This window comes from Pleurodeles waltl, chromosome 9 (assembly GCF_031143425.1).
Source record: "Pleurodeles waltl isolate 20211129_DDA chromosome 9, aPleWal1.hap1.20221129, whole genome shotgun sequence".
NCBI lineage: Eukaryota > Metazoa > Chordata > Amphibia > Caudata > Salamandridae > Pleurodeles > Pleurodeles waltl.
The window spans coordinates 105,741,031-105,761,294 of NC_090448.1; positions in this window are offsets into that span (position 1 = coordinate 105,741,031).

A 20,264-nucleotide genomic window follows, 5' to 3' on the forward strand; every position below is an offset into this window, starting at 1 on the left:
ACACCTCAACACACAAGGGAAGCTCAGGCAAACATAAGCACCACACATCCCACAGGCACTCACGCAAGCATCACACACATGCAGACACACCAACATCCACTACCGCCATTGTGTCCCCCTCCTCCTCGTCTCCCTCCTCCCTTCCAGTCCCTTCTACACTCACACCTGCATGCACTACCTCTACAGCCACTACGTCCCTCTCCAGCACACCCACCAGCACACCCCGCTCACGTGCAGTCACCACCCCCACTACCATTTACACGTCCCCTGTGTCTTCTCCCAGTGTGTCTGTGAAGCCCCCTCCCAAGATACACAAACGCAGGCACACACCCACCCAGCAGCCATCCACCTCACAACAGCCTCCAGCGCATGCACCTTCACCCAAAGTCAGCAAACGTACACCTCCTACAACCACCACCTCTTCCTCCACTTCCAAACCCCCTCCAGCTACCCATCCCAGTGTGTCCCAAAAACTTTTCCTGTCCAACCTTGACCTCTTTCCCACACCTCCCCCACCCCGTCCGTCTCCTAGGTCCCGAACTAGCACCTCAGCCACAACATCTCCAGGACCAGTGGTGCCTGTAGTCACCGGAATCTGGAGTGCACCAGCCACCTGGGAAGCCAGTGTGGCATGGAGCCACAGCACAGACAGTCCCCCACCTGTGAAGCATCAGAAGTTGGCCAGTGCCCAGCGGGAGAGGGGGAAGACTCCAGCCACCAAAGCCGCTCCCAGGGGCCCCGGTGGGAGTGTGGAGTCAGCTGTGACACCTTCCAAGGTGGGGAAGGACCTCAAGAAGCCCGGCAAGTCTGGGAAGAGCAGCACGGCGGAGAAGACCCCAATCATCCCCGCTGCCCAGGAGGCCACCTCCAGCACCAGCCCAACTGCCCAGGACAGGCCCACCAGTACAAGCCCAGCTGCTTAGGACAGGACTGCCAGCAGAAGCCCAGCTGCCCAGGACAGGACCGCCAGCATAAGCCCAGCTGCCCAGGACCGCCAGCACAAGCCCAGCTTCCCAGGACAGGCCCGCCAGTACAAGCCCAGCTGCTTAGGACAGGACCGCCAGCACAAGCCCAGCTGCCCAGGACAGGACCGCCAGCACAAGCCCAGATGCCCAGGACAGGACCGTCAGCACAAGCCCAGCTGCCCAGGACAGGACCGCCAGCACAAGCCCAGCTGCCCAGGACAGGACCGTCAGCACAAGCCCAGCTGCCCAGGACAGGACCGCCAGCACAAGCCCAGCTGCCGAGGACAGGACCGCCAGCACATGCCCAGCTGCCCAGGACAGGACCGCCAGCACAAGCCCAGCTGCCGAGGACAGGACCGCCAGCACAAACCCACCTGCCCAGAAGGCCACCGCCAGCACAAACCCACCTGGGCCATGTAGGACCGCCAGCAAAAGCCCCGCTGGGCCATGAAGGACCGCCAGCAGTTGAGTCCCTGCAATGGAGACGCTGCCTCAAGCACCGCTGAACAGGGCACCGCTGAACAGGGCACCACCATCTCAAACACCACTGAACAGGGCACCGCTGTCTCAAGCACCGCTGGCCCATGATTGGCAAGGGGACTGATGCAACTGAGTCCGTCACGGGGTAAATGAAGACCGCCATCATCCCCGCTGCCCAGGAGGCCACCTCCAGCACCAGCCCAGCTGCCCAGGACAGGCCCGCCAGTACAAGCCCAGCTGCTGAGGACAGGACCGCCAGCACAAGTCCAGCTGCCCAGGACAGGACCGCCAGCAGAAGCCCAGCTGCCCAGGACAGGACCGTCAGCATAAGCCCAGCTGCCCAGGACAGGACCGCCAGCACTAGCCCAGCTGCCGAGGACAGGACCGCCAGCACAAGCCCAGCTGCCCAGGACAGGACCGCCAGCACAAGCCCAGCTGCCAAGGACAGGACCGCCAGCACAAGCCCACCTGCCCAGGAGGGGCCCGCCAGCACCAGCCCTCCTGCCCAGGAGGCCACCGCCAGCACAAGCGCTGCTGTGCCATGAAGGACCGCCAGCAAAAGCCCGCTGGGCCATGAAGGACCACCAGCAGCTGAGTCCCTGCAATGGAGATGCTGCCCCAAGCACAGCTGAACAGGGCACCGCCATCTCAAGTACAGCTGAACAGGGCACCACCATCTCAAACACCACTGAACAGGGCACCGCTGTCTCAAGCACCGCTGGCCCATGAGCGGCAAGGGCACTGATGCAACTGAGTCCGTCACGGGGTAAATGATGCACTCTGGGCACAAAGCCCCCTCCAGAACCAGTGGAGACTGTCATCCACTACCTCTGTCCTTAGTAGGATGAAGCACTCTGGGCACCATGCCCCCTCCAGAACCAGTGGAGAGATCCATCCACTACCTCTGTCCTTAGCAGGATGAAGCACACTGGGCACCATGCCCCTTCGAGAACCAGTGGAGGCTGTCATCCACTACCTCTGTCCTTAGCAGGATGAAGCACTCTGTGCACCATGCCCCCTCCAGAACCAGTGGAGAGATCCATCCACTACCTCTCCTTAGCAGGATGAAGCACTCTGGGCACCATGCCCCCTCCAGAACCAGTGGAGACTGTTATCTACTTGAGAGACTGTGGCTTTGCACTCCCCAGGACATGGCAGTGGGCAAACCACCCACTGCAGAGACTTGAGAGACTGTGGCTTTGCACTCCCCAGGATATGGCAGTGGAAAAACCACCCACTGTAGAGACTTGTGAGACTGTGGCTTTGCACTCCCCAGGATATGGCATTGGGCAAACTACCCACTCTAGAGACTTGAGAGACTGTGGCTTTGTACTCCCCAGGATGGAACAGTGGGCATGTGGCCCCCTCGTGGATTTGGCGTCATGCACTCAAGCGGCTGAGGCGCCTCCCCTTTCCCTCCCCCTGAGGTGCCTGTTTAGTTGCTCTCTGATGCCCCTGCAGTGTTCTCTCGGTCATGGTCAGGGATCTTGTGTGGGCCTCGCCCATACCGTGTGGTCCCAGTGTTCCACGAACTTTCTTAGAGCACTACCTGGACTACTATGCTTGGTATATATTTTGTACATGGTGTATATATATATTTCTGCCTACTTGCTTTTAATATATTACAATGGTTACACTCATTTTCTATTGTCTTCCGGGGGGTTTGTGGGGTGTAACTGTGATGTATTGATTTCCATTAGTGTGTGTGTTGTAGTGGGTGAGTGTGGGGGTGTTGCGTGTGTATGTCCCTGTTTTTTCCCTCCCCCCTCCCCTGTGTCGTAGGTGCAGTACTCACCGTGGTCTTCGCCGCCGGCATTCGTGCTCCTGGTAGAGGAGCAGGAAGTCTATTGCAGGGAGAATTTGGAGTTCCGGATCCATGGCGTCCTCGTGTGGTGTGTAGACGTGAGCGTTTTTCCTTCTGGATTCCTGTTTCCGCCATGTTTTTATCCGCGGTGAATCCGCCCCGGAAAAGGTGGCGGATTGGCCTGTCATAATAGTGTGGGCGGTACATTGTCTCCCGCCTGTCTGTTGGCGGTGACCGCCGCGCTGTTTGTTTGTACCGCCGTGGCGGTCGGACAGTTAAAGTGGCTGTCTTTGTAGTTGGTTTCCGCAACGGTCGTAATTGCAATTTTTTTACCGCAGGCCTGTTGGCGGACTTACCGCCGCTTTAACACCGACCGCCAGGGTTGTAATGACCACCATTGTGTTGTGTAAGGTTTTTGGGTCCTAGACCCTCCATGTGTTGGATGCACATAACTAGGTAAGGAGACTTTATTGCCATCCACTGCCATCCTTTTCTTTACAATGTTTGTAAATGTTAGGCAGCATGTATGTGCGTGACAGCATGAGCTGTGTATGCATTTTGTATGAGCTATTAGAGGATCTTGTAAGCAATGTGTATAGTACCACAGATCTTTCACCCACAGCTAGACTTGCCAAACTCTAGTCTGGAAGGCATATCCTGACTCACTCTGGCTGTCAGGTTGCCACACATACCACATTCCAAATTGCTGATGGCCACATGATGTACTGTCATGCATGGAAGGGATGGAAATGGAGTGACATGTAGGTTCTGTATGCTCGGCCTGCAGAGACCAGGGCCGGTCAAATGTATCTCCCAGTATGGGACATAGTCCAGGCTGTGGTAGAGTCACTGTGGCTATGCAACTGTGGCACTGTGCCTACTCCCCGTACACCAGTAGATCCTGTTTTGTGGCGAATAGAAGGCTCTAATGGCAAAACGTGCCCTGAATGCCTCAGTCCATTGACTAGGTTAGGAATGGGAACTGAGGTAAACCCATGAACTAGTCCATATGTGAATTTAGCTTCATTGTCAATGTATATCTTTGAATCATGACGGTTCCCTTACTCCCACAGCTCTGAAGTCACCTTCACTGAAGTCATATTTGTCCTGTTCAGGCTAATTGCACCGATGACAGTCCCACAGTGCAGACATTGTGTTGATTCCTGGGAGATCATGACATCCGACTCAGTAGCTCGGTCACATAGCAGAAATTTTACAATGCATACCTTTGTATGTTGGATTCCATCTCTGTAGATTAAACACATATGATAAAAGGAGTGTTCTGTGGTATAGGTACATACCACAGAACCCATCCCCTGAAGTGGCTTGAGTCTGCATTTGGTAGGCCACATGTCCACACATGCACAAGGTGCACACTTTCTGTACCCACTATGCCAGCCTCTTCATTGTCACTCAAGTGTAAGGGTGAAGTCTGTACTTTGTCAGTTTCCCGTAGGGACTATGGGGCAGATGTATTATACAACCGATTTGCGTTTATCAAATAGCGATTTTTAAGAAATCGCTATTTCAGAAATGCAAAAAGGTATGTATGATTTTTGTGATTTGGTAATGATATTACCGAATCGCAAATAGAGAATCTGTCCCGATTCGCACCTATGGGCCTGTTAACCCATATCTGCAAATTTTTTGCATTTCCAAAATTGCGATTTCTTAACCAGAAATTGCAATTTTGGAAATGCAAAACCCCAGGGTGCTGGGGGCATAAGGCCCCCTCTGCTGCACCCCAAAAAATAATTTGGGGGACATGTATGGTGCACACATGCCAAAAGGGCATGTGTGCTTTGCATGTACATTTTAAACATGCATTTTAAGTGCATTTTTAAATTTTGCACATGGTTACCATCAGGTTCAACCTGGTGGTAAATAGCGATTCCTAAATGCCCAAATCACATTTAGGAATGGCTTCATACATGTGCTAAGAAATCGCAAATAAGGAATCCTTATTTGCGATTTCTTATTTAGAGAGTCGCAATTTTCGACTCTCTAAACAGGGTCGCAATTTTAAGGAATCGCTATTTTTGCGATTCCCTAAAATTGCGTTCAGAATGTCTTTCATACATTCTGAACTGGCTTTTTGCATTCACAAACGGGCATTCGCACCATTTGCGAAGGCAAAAAACCTTGATAAATCTGGCCCTATATGCAGTGAATCAATCTCACAGAAAGTAAAGGTGTTGGTCCAGTCAGACTTGAGGAGTATAGCCTTCAGAAGCCATATATGTGTATAGTATTTCATTGTGACTCACATCATAATAAATATTGCTGGAGCACAGGCTATCTGATGTCAGTAGGGCTGCTTAGTCATTGTAGGCTCTGAGCAGGGTGGTGGGTTAGTACGCATATAGATTTGTATGTCTGTAGTCATGTCCCTGTACATATAGGCTTGTGTGCTTTACACTTGTGGTGTGTTAACCAATTTAGCTTGGTGTTTCTGACGTGTGTGATTCAACCATTTGTACCAAAACCGTGGATTGTATTCTCTTGATTTGTCTTTTGCATCCATGCAGGTCAACACCCACCAGAAGAAAGAGATATGGAGATCCGTAGCCCGGAAGGTGTGAACCCTGGGAGTCCACAGCCAGTGGAGCACCGACTGTTGCAAGAGGTGGGAGGACCCAAGACACTGGGCCCGAAGATTGCAGAGATCCAGCTGGGGCTGTCCTCCCAATATGAGTGGGGCGCACATTGGCCCATGAGCCCTCTAATGTCATGCATCCTGGTGGTGGCATACCCAGACCTTGATGAACGTCTGAAGGGTGCACAATAGCCACAAGGGCGTGAGTAAAGGGCATAATCCTGCCTGTCACATTGTATTAGGTTCTCACATCTCCCCCTGGCAATTAGAGATGTGCCAAGGATGACACAGTAGAGGAGTGACTGTTTGTATAGCTATTTCATGTGGTGCATACTGATGTGCCCTGCCTATTGGCCCAGGGACCTAGGACACAACTGTGTACAATCCACAAAAATTTGCTCTCCAGGAACAACATATGGCTGTGTGGATTGATCAATAAAGTACTGTTTATTTCTGTAGTGGGTGTAAATTCTGTACAACAGACCACTACTCCTCAGTGTTACAGGCCAATGGAAAAAAGTGATGGATCTCTACCCTCAGCCATCTCTCTGGTTCAATGAATATATTTCCATCTGTCACCCAGAGGCTACTTGTCTTTAGGGTGTGACAGGTGCTGGTGCCTCACTATTGTCTGTAATGTGAAGATGGCCATCATATATGTGACAGAGCATACATTGTTCTTTGGGTGCAGCTACATATCAATATTTTCCCTTGGTAAGTGGGGAATGTCCATGGACAGGATTTGTGTGCCATCACTGCTGTCAACATTCCTTGTGCCTTCATGTTAGTATGTGTCCCTTTGTCTTTTGCCAATGTGTATGCTGCTGTTTCATGCATGGCCTACCTTTGTTCATGAGATGATTCTTGTATTCCCTTACATATATGTGCATGTAAACCTATGTGTAGAATAGGACATTTGCAATGGGAGTACATTTCAAATGGTGCCACAGACAGGAGTGTGTCACCATTGATTCTTGGCTCACTCACACCCTCAGCCATCATTGCCTATCATTTGGCATGTACAACTGAAGTAGCAAGGAGGGACAAGACGTGTATGGCTAGATTTGTTAGCTACCATGTGTATTTCAAGGACATTGATGTGGCATCATGTAGCAAAGTGCACTGCACGTTTAATGGGGAAGGTTTTTTACCTGACTATTGGCATGCATCATGGAATGACTTGCAGTCATATTGAAAGCACGTGTAGTTGGGTACAACCATTCATCCACAGACATCTGGGATTGCAGGACCAAAACAGAGACAGTGATGTGGCTTCCCATTGGGCAACATGTTAAGGGCCTTATACAGGTACTTGTGAATATATGTGTCTCTCCAACATACAAAGAGCTAATGGCTTCTACTGACGCAATCAGAGTATGTAATTGTAAGGGGTGCTTGACATTAGTGATGATTTCCCTGAGGCTTGCTGAGTCATTGTGTTGTGGAGTTTAGGGACATATTTCCCTGACAATTTGCACCTGATGTCGACAGTGTACATTACCATGCCAAACGTGTGGCCTATCAAAACAAAATTGGTGCTACCTCCATGGCTCCATTGGGACAAATTTCACTTGGTGAAGGGTACATTGTGGATATGGTTTCAGTGTGACATGAGTATGGTCATGCCACCTTCTTCAGGGTACTGTACTGTTGTCAGCCACATGCCTGATCTGGGAGCATCATTTCTTAATGTTGTGTTATTTTGTATGAGACAAATAAATTTCTGCATGACCTTGTGTCAACATCGGGGCAGTGCGTGCTCTACGGGCGACTGGAATTCAAAAAACCAGCACGTACGAGATTACATAATTCATGCATTATGTAGATATGCTGTTGTTTAACCAATTGCATTGCAGAGTTTAATTCTGAAGACTTATATTTAAGGTGCTTGTAAATACTGTTCATTTGCAATGTATTTCTGAAGGCTTTCAGAGTGTGTCAGGGTGTGGTCCCTTTCCAGGGCCTTCTAGAAACTTCCTCTGCAGCATGTCTGGGTGTGGTTTGTGGGTTGGGCTAAGACTCTTTAAAAGGGAGCCAGCCCAGCTCCACGTGCTCACTATTCAGCGGTCCCGGTGCAGAGCAGCAGCAACTTCCTGAGCTCCTGTTCCGGTGGCCTACTTTGATCTTCCAGGCCTCTGCCCTTCATTCTACATTGGTGATCCTTATTCAGGGCGGTGAGACGGAGGTTGGGCTGGGCCCCTGACCCCGTTATCGAGGACGCTCGAATTCTTGGGCCTAATTCTTGCATGATAAACAATTTACTCTTGCGCGTGTGAATGTGCGCTTGGACGTTTCGTGGCATTGGCATGCTGTTACTAGAATCAGCAAGACGCGCAATTCTTTCTCCGTGATTAATTCATGTTATTCATTGTACGCTACCATTCCTTGGCAGTTACATGGTAACCTTCGAATCGGCAAGACGCGCAATTCTTTTTCTTGTGCTTTAACTCTTGATATTCATTGTGCGCAACCATTTTCTGACATTTACCAGGTTGCATTTGAATCGGCAAGACGCGCGATTCTTTACTTGTGTACAAATCAAGGTATTCCTTGTGCGCAACCATTTTCTGACATTTACAAGGCTGTATTCGAATCGGCAAGACGCGTGATTCTTTACTTGTTTACAAATCAAGATATTCATTATGCTCAACCATTTTTTGACATCTACAAGGTTGCATTTGAATCGGCAAGACGCGCGGTTCTTTACTTGTGTACAAATCAAGATATTCATTTTGCGCAACCATTTTCTGACATTTACCAGGTTACATTCAAATCAGCAAGATGCGCGATTCTTTACTTGTGTACAAATCAAGATATTCATTGTGCACAACCATTTTCTGACATTTACAAGGTTGCATTCGAATCGGCAAGACGCGCGATTCTTTACTCGTCTACAAATCAAGATATTCATTGCGCGCAACCATTTTCTGGCATTTACAAATTTGCCTTCAAATCGGTAAGACGCGCAATTAGTTTCCTGTGCTTAATTCATGTTATTCATTGTGTGCAACTATTTCATGACATTTACAAAACTCTTGTGGAAATCCGCGATGTGTACAATTCATGTTCTGGCATTCCAAAGATCTAATGTGCTAGAATTCTGGATGTTATATTCTATGTGCATGTAGGGTCTCTAGTACAATTCCTATTATTTTCCAAGGAATGTTTGGAGAGCCTTATCCTCATGTAATGAGGCTGTGTTTGTTTTTGGGACATTATTCAGGAAGGTTCTAGTATTCCTAGAACAGTATGTTTTCAATTCATGAAAATTCCATATGAAACATTGTACTAACCATTTTTTATTCTTTTCCAGGTACCTAGATTTAGTAAGGTCTAATTAGAGTCTAGCTCTATACCATTCATGTTTCCTTAGTTTTAGGTGTTATTTCATGTTTCAAGTATCACTGAACTCTAGACTCAACAGAGTGTTATTTCATGTTTCGAGTATCACTGAACTCTGGGCTCAACAGTGTGTTTATTTCATGTTTCAAGTATCACTGAACTTTAGGTTCAACAGAGTGTTATTTCATGTTCCGAGTGTCATAGAATTCTGGACTCAATAGAGTATTATTTCATGTTCCAAGTATCATTGAGCCATAGATCCAACAGAGAGTTTTAATGAATCTAAATGTGGTTTTGAATCTGATGTTGTGTTGTTTAATCTTTTTCTTCCCACAGGTCTCCTTCCCAGCTGTCCCCTTCCTAATCCCCTCTTCCCCTCTTGAACTCTCTTAGCCTCTGTGATTTATCTATCAGAGTCTTGGAGCTGTTCAGTGGTGGACGTGTTGGGAACGTGCGCAGACCCCGAGGATCTGGTGACTCTGACACCTTGTGTGGAATCTGTGGGAATGCAGTTGGCTTTGGCCTACTATTGTATGACAACAGGTAACTTAGGTATGATCCTTGAGGCAAAACATTGAAGGTGATGTGGTCTCCTACTTGTTAAATGGTTACTGTGATTGCACAATTTCATTCATATAATTGTAGTTGTCTGAGATCCTGATTTTCCTTAGAGCAGCTGCTGACACTTAAGATGGCATGCATGCAAGCATATGGTATGGTACATGTAGAGGCCAAATTGGTGGAGTTTGTTGCTGCAGCCTACTTGACATCATGGTAATGTTTGCCAATTAGAGTTGTTGTTCAAGAGTGATCATGGACATATGGTGACCCTATTTCTCATTGTATTTGCAGCATCAGCCCAGGCAAGTGAAGAAGACAAGGTACAGTCAAATGGGGAAGCATCTGGCCACAGTACCTATGGTCAAGACACTACTGACACACAGGGACCAGTGCCCTGGGAGTGCCACGGAAGAGACTGGATCAACATCATTATCATCAGGCTCTTCCTCCAGTGGTCCCTCCATCGGGATATACTCCAGTACCATCCTGGTCTGCCACCCCTAATTCAATCGCAACCCTCCCCATTGCTCCCCACCCAGTTAGCCATGCTCACTCCCCCAAGAGGGTGGTGGTCTCCTTTGCTGCAGGCACCTTCTCTCTAGACCCTGTTACCTTGCTGATCTGAATGAAGAGGATACTGACTTCCTGAGGAGTATCTCTGTGGGTTGGACTGCCATTGTGAATGCCACCCAGGGGTTGGCCAGCCAACGACAGCAGAACAGTGCTTTCCTGAAAGACATTCTGGCATACAGAGATCTTTTCAGGCTCTGGCCTCCTCACCGATGGCAGCCAGACACCCCCCACATTCTACCCCCCTTGGCCTCCCTCTTCCCAATCTAAAACCCCCATTCCCCTACCTCTCCCAAGCACACAGATACATCTACACGCACCAACCTCAACACATACAAGCAGAACACATAAACACAAATGCCACAGGACACACTTGCACCAAGCAGTCAACATACACCTACACACACAACATCAACCACCACTTCCCCAGACACCCACACCACCTCCACTGGCCACACACCACATGCATCAAAACAACAGGTGGTGGCACACCCACCACAGAACCATACCTGCAGACACCACCTCAACAGACACAAAGACATCCACACCTACCATACCTGCATACACCACCCCAACAGACGCACAGACATCCACCACACCCACCGTACCTACAGACACCACCCCAACAGACACACAGATATCCAACACATCCACCATACCAACAGACATCACCCAACAGACACACAAACATCCAATACTACGAGCATACCTGCACATACCATCCGAACAGACATGCACACATCAACCACTCCCACATCACCCAGCACCTCCACCTCCCAGCCCCCCAAGACACCCAGATGCCCATACTCACGCATGCAACCGATACCACCAAAACACAAGCTTACCTCACATCCCCTAAAACATCAACACTGACACACCAGACTCCCTCAACCTCCAAATCCCAAAACCCTTCTGATGACTACCCTCGTGTTCCAAACAAAAGTTCCCCTTTTGAACTTGCCCTTTTCTCCTTTACCCAACCCCAAAAAGCCCCAACTCACATCCCAATCCATCCCTTCCACATCCAAGTCTTCCCCTGTCACACCTGCCCCCACTGCAAGTACCTTTTACCCCTCTCCCAAGAAGAAGCCAACCCCTCATAAGAAACAGTTCACCCCTCCCAAACCCCCATCCCAAATCTGCCACCCCCAAGAAATATCCCTGATGTGCCTGGCTGCCCACTTGATGCCCCTTCCTATGTCGGTTCCCTGGCAGTAATAGGAGTCAAGTGTGGGCATGGTACTGTGCACTTACAATCTGCTGGAATGGCTAATGGCCTTTTATAATTTTCATCTTGTTTATAATAAACAGTTGTTTTTTGGTTACACATTTTTCCTGCAATTCCTTTTCTACCTTTATGTTGTTCCTAAGTAACTTGTGTTGTCTGCCTACATTGTGTGTGTTTCACCCTGATTGCTGATATATTTGCTATTGTTCGCAATATCTGATTTTGTGGGCAATGCTGATGTCACCCAAGCCATGGAAATGTGGGTGTTGATGTGATTGGGGTGCCATTGCATTGTGTTATGCTTGGTATGGTAAGAATTGCATTTTGTGTTGACCAATGTTAGAATGTATACTTTTAGACCTGTCCCCCTGATATGGATTGTATATTCGTCTCATGTGTGGGAGCTCAATTTTTATTTTTTGTGTGCAGACAACGAGGGTGTTGAATTGTGATAGCTTCCTTTGCATTCGACTGAGCATTTGCCCATTTTGTTGTGTGTACCTTGCAGCTAATTTATCTAGATGTGTGGATCATGCTGTTGTATGTGCTTTCTTGACTTCAACTTCCACATTCCACAGGTAGGCATGTCACTTTACTCTAGTATTGTTTGTTCCGGAGTTATCTGATGGGCCAGTTCCTGTGCAAATGTTGTTTTAGGAGTGTGTGCAAAGTGCAGCATCCTTCCCTGAGTGCTCCTGATGCCCCCATCCCTTTTCAGCAGGTATTGTTTGCATAGTGAGCTTTGTATATTTATCTCTCTTACTATTGTGCATCTCATTGTCCTTCCATTGTGTTGCAATGTGGGTGATGTGTGTGTTCATTGCAGGACTGTTTAATGGACGTTGTGGTCGTGTTCAATGACACACCCATACATAAGTGTGTTGAATCTGATGACAGTCCATGGCATGTGTGCAATGTGAGTGTGTCAGTTGTATTGACAGATGTGATGTTGCTGTGTTGCTTGTGTTGTGTGACCCAATGTTGTGTACACTTTACTGTCCCTGTGCCTAACATGTACAGATATGTTTTTGTAGTGTTTCAGTCCAATGTGAGTGACCTGCCCAAAGGGGTTGTTTTGTGGCTGTGAATTTGTCCTTTGTGAATGACTCTGACTATGTTCACAATGACAAGTCTACTTTGTGTCCATAGCGTGACCCCATATCATGTGGGTGATGGCACGATGATCTGTTGTTGGGCATAATGACACAGGTAGGTGTGTGTACTTACATTTGGTTGTGCCCACAGTGGATTTTGAGCACCTTTGATAAGCAATGGACGGACTTGTGTGATGGGAAAATGTAGACAGGAAGGACAGCTCAAACTGTGTGCCAAAAAACATTAAAGACAGATCAAAGACACCAAAATGCATCATCTGAATGGTATTGGCAGCAGACATATTCCCAAAACACTGACCACATGATGACAACTATCACATATACAACAAGGTTCAGGATCTGCATGCATGCCACTCAACTAGGTCTTAAGCTAACCTAAACCACATCCTTCTCCGCCACTGTTTTCACTGCACTGCTGGCAAGATATAAGTCTATGACTGTCCCTCGAAATGCTAATTAACTCAGACATCCTGAAGCTAGTTGATTGAAATGCCATTGGTATGTTACCCAAATGTCAGCTCGATACAGTTGATAGCATGTGTGCCTGTCACATGAGGCAAATTGGCAAATCCAATGTGTACATGGCCTTAGTCAAATGTCACTGATAGCTATTGGAGGTAGATGTCACAATACAACCTGCAACATTCTGTCTCTCACATCAATTGATCTACCTGCCACATGGAACACAGAGACCTCTGAAGAGACTGCCACTATCCCCATGGATGAAGCCCTCAGTGAGGGAAACACTCCTAGATTGATGGACGTTGAAGATGGTTCTGGCCCATCTGGGCAACCTAGTCAGACAACACCTGTCAGCGTCACTATGACCAAATTGACTCTTCACAGCACTGTTGTGTCAACATCTTAGATAACCAGTCACCCCCAAATCTGTATCCTAAGGACAGTGATAACAATCTTGTACCCCCAGGTCCAGGAACCAGAGTCTCAACAAGATATCTCCGGTAATGATGGCCTTGGAACCAGTAGTAGGGCACAGGCACATGGGAGTAGGATGTGTGGGAGGGCCTGTGTGGGTCAGTGGCATGTGGCTTCTGGAGATGATTTTGGCCAGGACACCATTATCCAAGTCTTGAGAGCATACCAACAATCCCAGGCATGATGGGCCAGGTACTTGAAGAACTCAAGTAGATCAAGGAGCTACAGAGGGACTTCCATCTGGAAATTTATGAACAGTGTGAGGCCCACAATAGCGACATGGCTTCCCTAAAAAGGGTGCTGAGAGACTTCAACCCCACCCTGAGCAGGGATTGTCAACAACACCAGACCACTTCCATTGGCCAGTCTATTCCAGCCCCTTCTACATCTGTGGCAGCCACTGGAAGGGAGACCCTGCCAGGGGAACGACTTGCTTCAGAAACCCTTCCTCTGTAGCTGCAAGTGGGGACATCCACCCAAGCATCCAGGAGGTGCAGATGGCAAGACACAAACCACTGGCAGGAAGTGAGCCCTTGCAGATGAAACTCCTTTGTGTGGCACAGATTCACTTGACTGTTCTCCAACCAATTTCCATTTTCCATACTAGTAGGATAATGGACTTTGGACTTCAAATCTTTTGGCATCTACCATAATGATTACTTCCACCATGACTGATTCCTTCACTGACAATTTCTTTTTTTATAGTTTTACCTTTATTTAATGTGCACATGTAAAAAAACACACCTAACACTAAAACAATGCCTACTAGTAATTTGTCATCATTGTGAGCTTTTGAATGTTAAATCTCTGTGATGCCAGTGATGAATTCATAACATGGTAATGGAAGGAGGGAGATGTCACAAGTAGTGACATGCAGAGGATTACTACTAACACAATGACGCAAGTGACTAGTCACACCAAACATTTTATTGTGCATAGGCTGCATAGGCTGCCAAAATAACTGGACTGTCATAGCCAAAATGGCAGAACTATATTGAGTCAGGCTATATATCTCAAGGTACCGTCCCTCAGACCACACTCAGCATACATACATACAGCAACACGGAGACATACACACTCGCAATACACACACTTTGGCCAGAACACACATACTGCATTGCAACACCAGACAAATACACACACTGCCACACAGCTCAGGCAAAGGGACACTGAAGGCGACACAACAGTGTCACACACAGCAACAACAACACACCTATAGCATTTATACAAATACAGCTCACACACTCACATCCAGCATTGGTCCGGGACTGTCCACACATACAATACACAACTCAACCTCTGTGGCACCCTGCAATAGACACACAACACACACATTACACCACAATGGAAGCACAATGCCATGCACAAAACGCAGAGAGGCAAATAACCAGGAAGAACCTCACAACTGTACTTACATACTGTACTTGGAATGGGGCCAACTGGGACTCCCAGGGAAGGAGACTGTACTGGACATATCACACTCCCAACAGGACCCTCAATCAATATGTCCACAGGAAATGGCCCTTCATGGGTCAACGGAACAAACAATACTAAATACATTTGCCATGCATATCAAAACAATGGGGAAGGGCAAGTCAACAAAGCACTACAATCCTACTGCATGGGACAGACCTCTACATGAACCAGCTGCAAGGGACACACATCTAAATGGACACATGCACAGTCAAATGGAAACACAGCTAGCACAACTGAACACACCCCATGTCTGCACACACAAAACTCAAGATGATACACATAACATCAGTACAGAAGCCATATCCTGGGGACAAGTCCAACACCATTCATGCCCACATTGCTCAACACAATAAGAAATACATACCACAACAAATACTACACATTGTCACAATACCAACATTGCAATTACACACACATACCTACACACAGAAGACGTAACCTCGTCTTGGAAAACACCAGTAATGAATACAAACTCACATAAGGCAAACTACACCACATGGGGCAGCAAGCAGGCTCAAACCCACACAACTGCAGGTACACTACTAAAGTCACTCAGGACCTACATAAATGTTGAAAAGGAAGTGCAGGTCAAAGGTTTAACCAAAATAAACAACTGTTTTGGTTTGGCCATAGGCCAGTCCATCAATTTTGCCTAAATGGTACAGTGTTGTGCGACTACCTGGCTACTGACTGCCATTGAACCTAAACAGGCAGGGGCATCAATGGAGCAGATAGGTAGCTCAGAGATTATCCAGTGTTGGGGGGCCGGACTTGGGAGGGGGTCTTCTTCTTGGGAGGGGTGGGCTTCTTCTTGGTGGGGTGATGGGTATGGGAGCTTGCGGGGGCAGGGGAGGCTTTTGAGGTGGAAATGATGGCCTTGGTAGCAAAAATGACATTTTTGGTGTGGCACGGGAAGGGTGAGGGCAGGGGTTAGGCAAAGATCACACAGGAAAAGCTTCCTGGACACATAGGGGCAGTCATCAGATGGGAGACAGGATTTGGAGGTTGAGGGAGTGGCCATACGATGTGTAGGTGTAGATGTTGTGGGTGCATGCTTGTGGGAGGAATGCTTGCGTGTGGTGGGTGTCTGTTGAGTAGGTGAGTAATGGCATTTATGTGTCTTGGGCTTAAGCGGGTGGAGGTCCTGGAGGATGCCGTGGTGGGTGGGTGGCTGTCTGGGTAGTGCTTGGAGGTATGGTTGATGTGGCTGACAAGGATGGTACGGAGGGTCCCCAATGGGTCCACAACCACCAGGGAGTGGCCACTGGAAGAGGAATCCAAAGATGATGATGTAGTCCCAGTCTCTCCCATTGTACTCCCCTCACCCTCCAGGTCATTGGGTTCCTCTGTGTCGGTTGTATCTTGACCTGAGTTCCCATGGCCAGATGCTGTCCCTCTCAGCTAGGCCCCATTTCCTGCTAATGCCTGTGCTGATGCTGCAAATACAAAGAGAAATAGGGTTATAACAAGTACATGACTACCCTTCAAACACAACTCTGAGTGACAGACAATACCATCATGTCAACTAGCCCAGAGCAAAACCTTCAACTAAGTGGCACATTCATGTGCCATCAGATATACATGCAAGCCATCTGGACATACCAAGTAACCCATCAGAAAATCTGGTTCTCAGACAAATAATACTGAATCAATTAAGTTTAGCAACCACAAAAAAATACCTACCTACAACTAGGTGACCTCTCCATCCTCCAAGATGTTCCAGACGCAGCACACCCAGTCAACTTGTAGCCACAATGGAATCCCACTGTAAACTACTGTGCGTATTTCACATATAAGCAAATGCACCCATCTAACTTGCACTCACATGATGTACCAAAAATCAGAGATGATGTCCATCAAAACCAGCTAACTCAGATTCCTATCTGCAAAATCCTGGAGTAGATGAGCTGGAAATACCCATGTGACAAAGGACACATACCAACAATGTACAGCTCAGTAAGTTACACCTGTCACAACTGAGTCAAGGTGGAAGTAGCAAGGTGACCCAGATAGGCCTCACATGTGGTATGAAAATGAGCAACATTGACGTCAGGTCTATTGTGTCAGGGAGAGATGTCTCGAGAAAACACATACAATGAATCAGCAAGCCACAGGATAGCCACCACTAATGTCTATTACTAATCACAATGACATCATCTGAGTGTGTCTGTAGTAAACAACAGTTCCTTGTGTGTTGGAGAGTCACAGAATCTACAATGACCAATAGAAGGACCCCAAATCATTGTCCAATGTGAAGCCTCATCACTATCCACATCTCAAAAATGGCAATCCTGCCATCTATCTGTAGATGATTGCCTGAACTCAAACACATGTGATGTCAACATCACTGCAAGTCACTCATGATCCATGCCTACAGTCAGAGCACAATCCCCAATCACTACACAGATGCAGTGCACTAATCAACATGATGCACATCAAGGGCATAGGGAACACTGAGCTGTTCCACAATCTTGGTCTACCTGCCATGTTCCTCAGTGTAACTGCAGTCCTACTTGGCAAATAACATACTGTGATGCACAAAGGTATCAGTCAGACGATAACAAAAGGTGACACATTCCTGTCTGTGACACAACCAGAACTGGACCACTTTGTAACTGATGCAATGCATTAACTGTTTTTCATGCACTTATATATGTGTGACTACATACATTATCCAATCAACACGGGTAGAAAATGCATGACATTACAGAAAGGAATCAATTTCTAAGAGAAAAGGACACATGACGACAACTGGCCACAATGCTATGTTGGCTACAGTCATGGAACATAATTCTTGTCCATGAACATTCCCCACTTACCAAGGGAAAGTAGTTTGCTACACCTACAGGCCTTTAGCATTGTAAGCCATGTCACACCTATGCTGGGCACTAACTTATCACAGACTGCATAGAGGCACCAGCATCAATCATACACCTAAGATTACTTGCTTCTAGGTGGTAGATGTCTACATACACATAGCAAAGGACAGTGATCCCTCACCCACTTACCTATGGTCTGTGACGTTCAGGGGAAGTGATCAGTGGGTCAAAAATCACACCCATTCCACATACAAATAGTACATGATTGTTCACTGCACACAGCCATTTGTTGACCCTGCAGAGGAACTGGCTTGGGGAATCGCAACAGGTTTGTACTAGCTTTCAAGTTCAGAAGACAAGGTACCCCAGTTTGATACAATTCACGTCAACACAAATAATCTCCTATCAACTGTGTGACACATGGCTCAGCCCTCATTATTAGGGGAAGCAGTCTGTACCCCACTCATTCCCCTCGCAATGGAACAGGTAAGATTTTGCTGTGTACGCACCGCTTGAGGCTTCTGTGCTGCCCTCGAATGCCCATCCAGCTCCAGGTAGGCCAACGCCAGAATGTGGGCCATTAGGGGTGTCATGTACCTCCAGGCGCCTCACCCACGTTGGGAGGACAGCCCCAGCTGGGCCTCCACAATCTTCCGGACAAAGCGTCTCAGGTTCTCACAGCTCTTGAAACAATGGGCCCTCCGCCGGCTGTAGACTCCCAGGATCCGCACCTTCTTGGCAATGGCTCTCCAAATCTCCTTCTTCTGATGGGGATGTACCGTCCTCTGGCAGACTTTCAGGCCATGGAAGACAGACACTTCATCCAGATCTACTGCCTGAATAGGCAAACAATTGTGGCTCTCTGTCATCAGTTAGAGCCACATCTGATGCCTGCCATTAGTCATCCAAATAGCATACTACCCTTCACACAAGTCATGGCAGTGTTGCACTTCCTGGCCACAGCGTCCTTCCAGGGCATAAAGGCCCTATCTGCTGGAACGTCCCAGCCTATATTTAGTATAGTATTGAAGGATGTACTCTCAGCAATGTTGAATCACCTGGGCATCTACATACTTTTTCCTTAGCGTGAGGATTTTGCCCATGGGAAGGCTGACTTCTATGGTTTGTAACCCATCCCACATGTGGTGGAAGCCACTGATGGTACACATGTAGCCTTGGTTCCACCGCATGGCAATAAACAAGTCTATCTGAACAGGAAGAATTTCCGTTCCATCATTTTCCAGCTTGTTTGTTTCGCAGACTTCTATATTTCCCTGGTCTGTGGCTGTTATTCTGGTTCAGTTCATGATGCCCTCATCATGCGGAACAGTAAATTTCCGCAGCTCATTTCATGTAATTTGTCCCAGGCAATGTCTGTTGCCATGAAAATAATGAGAGGGACTCATAGTTGCACATGTGTCGCATTCCCTTACTCTGCATACCCAAACTGTCCATGGTTGTTGAACCGGGGAGGAACCCAACTACGCCAGGGGAAGTCCACTTCAATAATGCCCATATAAGAACACTGCATGTCATGGAGTGGGCTTTTGGGCTCCTGAAAGCCAGATTCCGCTGTCTAGACAAGACAGATAGAGCCCTCCTCTACTCACCTGAAAACGTTTGTAAGATCACTGTAGCCTGCTGCATGCTACCCAACATTGCCCTAAGGAGGAACATCCCATATATACCAGATGAGGGGGAGCTAGCAGTGCTACCAGGTGAGCCCCCTGAAATGGCAAGTGAGGATGACAGTGATGACAGTGATGAAGATGAAGGTGAAGACGTACGGGCAAATCTCATCAATCACTACTTCACTTGATGTGGTTTGGGGCATCATAAGACCTAGTTGGCTGTAATGCAGGCAGACCCAATGCCTTGCAGTATATATGATAGTTGTCACCATGTGGTCAGTGCATTATGGATATGTCTGCTGCCAATACCATTTGCATGATGCATCTTGGGGCCTTTGACCTGTCATAAAGTGTTATAGTCCACCTTTTGAGCTCTCCTTCCTGCCCACATTTCATCTTGGCATGGCTGCTCAAGATGGCTCTGGATGTGTAGCCATATTACAGGGTGTACCATGACCTCTATTGTGGTTCTCCCAGGTGGGTAAACTTAATTTGAGTGTTCACAGACAGATGCATAATGTCACATGGCCAGCAGCCTGATGATAGGAGTTACATGGACTTGCCCTCCTGGGATTTACAGTGATGTTTCGCAAAGTACAACACACAGTATACATGGGTCATCCTCTGAGGTGAGTACACTTCCATTGCAAGTTAACCTACAAGGATATTTGAGCATGTACTGAGCGGGCTGGTGCTTTGAATCGGGTAGACCTAGCCTCTTGGATTAGAAATGATGTGACT